General features: G+C 34.7%; 1 non-coding gene across 1 annotated transcript; it reads left to right on the top strand.

Moving 5' to 3' along the window:
- Window positions 1-3,470: 3,470 nt before the first annotated feature.
- LOC128248807 (U6 spliceosomal RNA) lies at window positions 3,471-3,574 on the top strand. Its single transcript, XR_008264963.1, has one exon. It is a non-coding gene; the product is annotated as a U6 spliceosomal RNA (small nuclear RNA).
- Window positions 3,575-3,775: the final 201 nt, after the last annotated feature.

Here is a 3,775-nt window from a genome sequence, read left to right on the forward strand (position 1 = left end):
TTTACATATAGTGAATCGAACCATACTCCGCAACACCACCACCACCAACACCACCACAAACACCACCACCACCATCACCACCACCACCACTACTACTACTACTACTACTTCTAACTTTCAACCACTAACGTCTGTTGTAGTAGTAGTACTAGTAGTAGAAGAAGAAGAAGAATAAGTAGTAGTAGTAGTAGTAGTAGTAGTAGTAGTAGTAGTAGTAGTAGTTACCAGTTCCTATCTGTTGCGAAATAGCTTATAATTTGAGAGAGAAAGAGAGACGGTGTGAGAGTGAGTGAGTGAGAGAGAGAGAGAGAGAGAGAGAGAGAGAGAGAGAGAGAATACGAATGTGTGACACTCTTTCTCCTCTCTTAAATCCATCATCATATGAGTTGTAATTAGAATTGCATGGATTGAACCAAATGTAGGTGGAAGACTTCTATCTTCATTCCTTCCAGTGTTCATTAAAAGATTTAGAAGAGATGAATTATTTAAGCCTTTTTTTTTTGCTCTACTGAGATTATAAAATTTTATTTTGCTTTGAACAATATTTAACGGCTCCATCTGATTTCCCTTATCTCCCATTATGTCTATATGCAATTTCGCTTTTCTTTCATAAGTGCTATGCATTTCCTTCTAGCAGTGTGTCCTCAAAATGCTTTGCGCTTCAGACGATGTGTCGTTGTATATTTTGGATATTTACAACATCGGTTAGAGTGGACAACATTCATGTAATACAATTTCTTTCAGAACCCGGAGAGTTCAAGTGAAGTGTAGAATCGTGAGTGAGAAACATTAATGTAGACGATTAAGACACAGAACTCGATCCTAAATGATATTTAAGCCACAAACTCGCGTGAGATTGTACAATTGGGATTATTGTAATCTGGTGAAAATAGAAGATAGCGACTGGGCACGTAGTCTTTTACTAGCAATTATTGCCACTAAGAAAGAAAACGTTTAATGAAAGCCTGCATCGTTAGAACTCAGAAAGCTGGTGAGACCTGTTTAATGTAATGTTGAAATAGAATTCTATCATAAATATTAGCAATTTTGTTTTACTTTTGGTTGGCGTTTTAGAAGAGGAAAGATGAGAAATATTAAAAAAAAACACTCAATGTTTACTCTTAAGGCAGGAACAACAAAAATATATCAGCCACGGCGCAGGAATTGAAACCAGATGGTGTTGACATGCAGTAAAATATTTTTTTGTTCAACCACTGCTAATAATATTTATTTGTTCTACCGCCGTAAGTAATATTTATGATATTTATGTTACGAACTGGCAGGATTATTAGCACCATGGCTAAAATGCTTGGCAACTTTACGTTTATCTTTACGTTCAGAGTACAAATTTCGCCGAGGTCGACTTTGCCTTTCATCCTTTCAGGATCGATAAAATAAGTACCAGTTAAACACGAGGGGGAATGTAGCTAACTTACAGATTCCAGAATCTGGAACCAATATCATAGTATTCATATAGAATCAGATATTCTTCAGAACGCGCGACAGATAAATCTAAGCCGAGCACTGGATAGAAAATCTCTATATTTTCAAGACCCAGTGATTATGAAAAACAATGTTTATTTCAGTAGGATTTGAACTAAAATCGTAAAGACAAGTAGCTATATACCACAAAACATTTATGAGACGCTGCACTGAATCGGCCAATGGATTGCTCAACTGCTCTGTAAACAATATTAATAATAAATATAACATCTGCATAATCCTAACACTAATGTCATTGCTATGTTTATTGTATTTAGGATGAAACTAAAAACAGCATTCAACATAACGAAATTATGAAGGTTTCCTGTATACCACTAAGAAAACAACCTCGAGCAATGTTCACTTTGAAATTATATGTAAGTGGAAATATCAATTTAATTTCTGATTAAACGTGATCCATATTCCACGAAAAGCATTAGGCGTTTCTGACTCTCTTATAGTGTAAAAACGTGATTGTCGTTATTATAAAATGGTGATTTCTGAATGGAAAAGACGTGTATGATTATATGTGTGTATGTATATATATATACACGCACACACACACACACACACACACACACACACACACACACACACACACACACACAGGTAAATAGATAGATAGATAGATAGATAGATAGATAGATAGATAGATAGATAGATATGCGTGTGTGCGTACGTATATGTGTGCGTGTATGTGTACATGTAATGTATGTGTGTGTGCGTGCATATATGTATATAAGGTCATATATTTTACGTGCGTATGAATATGTACATATCTAAATACAGACAAACATGCATATATATATATGTGTGTGTGTGTATACATGCATGTATGTATATGCATATACATAGAGGGAGAGAGAGGAAAGAAAGTGAGAGTGAAAGAAAAGCAGTGGGAGAAAGGGAGAACAAGAGAGAGAGGGAGAGAGAGAGAGAGAGAAAGAGAGAGAGAGAGAGAGAGAGAGAGAGAGAGAGAGAGAGAGAGAGAGAGAGAGTAGGACTCTTCTCTATGGCAGATTCGTGCTGAAGTTAAAATTCCCACAATATATTTCGTTAGAAAAGTCACATAACTCTAATATCCCTTGACTTTAGTGGATTAAAGGCATTCCTTACTGTTAATATCCCTGATTGAACATTATCGATTAATTGTTAGGCATGGAATATTTGGTACTTAAGCATATTATTTCTTTAAAGTATATTATATATATATATATATATTGTGTATTATATATATACTGGAGTAATTTCTCTGCACGTTTTGAAGTCATCGATATTAGTAGGAATCAATCCAGGATTATTTTTCACAACTGATGTAAGTTGATAGGATCTTTTTCGTGCTTTTGTATCTCTGTATTATTTCTTCATCCCTTTCAAGGTGTCACAGAAATATTGAAGATTTGGTAGTTGTTTAAATTTCAGGATCACCGCGAAGATACATTGGAATGAATTGTTGCTCAAAGAACACCAGAAAAATTGTAACTAATTCCAAAGAAGAAAAAGCTGAAGATAAAACTAAAATAAAACCTTTAAGAAAATATTGATGCAATACCATAATATAAAGTACATGGTATGCGACTAACACAATAAAGAAAATGGCCACATTATGTCTGTGTGAATAGCATAAGCATAGGATGGACAATGACAGGTGATCGAATCCGCAGCTATATCTATTTGGCTGACGCTTTGACCTGAATAGTATTAGAAAGTTGTGTACATAGAAAATGATATAAACATTTAGCAAATGTTATATGACAGCGAGGTGGAGACGATGTTAGACTATCTGTGGAAATTGACCGTGAGATCGAAGAAAACCTGTCAAATATATTTATGAAAAATCTGAGCAAGGATCTGTATATAATGAGATCCTTTGCGGTCCATTTTGACCAAAATGTTACCACAAGGATATTTATGAACTATTAAAGTAGGAGGACCCTGAAATGAAATATATGTCAGATGTGAGAGAATGAAATTATAAAATGGACACTACTTGCTTCGAATCTATATTTAGAAAATTTCGAACGATACATAGAGGATATAGCGGGTCTGCACAAAGATGATACACAAATTTCAAGAAGTGTTTCCTATTTTTCCTCAAGGTGATTCCTCAGCGTGGTCGCAATTAATGACTGAAACAAGTGAAAGATAAAATTTACAACAATAGTAACTGATAAAAAGCATGTATTAACAACAAAACCTTCTTTTGGCTTGTAACTCTAATTTACGCTATCACTAGCCAAAAAAATACACAAGTTATATAAAATACTGCAGCAACACCAGTAAAGCGAGCTGT

Source organism: Octopus bimaculoides, chromosome 9 (genome assembly GCF_001194135.2).
Source record: "Octopus bimaculoides isolate UCB-OBI-ISO-001 chromosome 9, ASM119413v2, whole genome shotgun sequence".
NCBI lineage: Eukaryota > Metazoa > Mollusca > Cephalopoda > Octopoda > Octopodidae > Octopus > Octopus bimaculoides.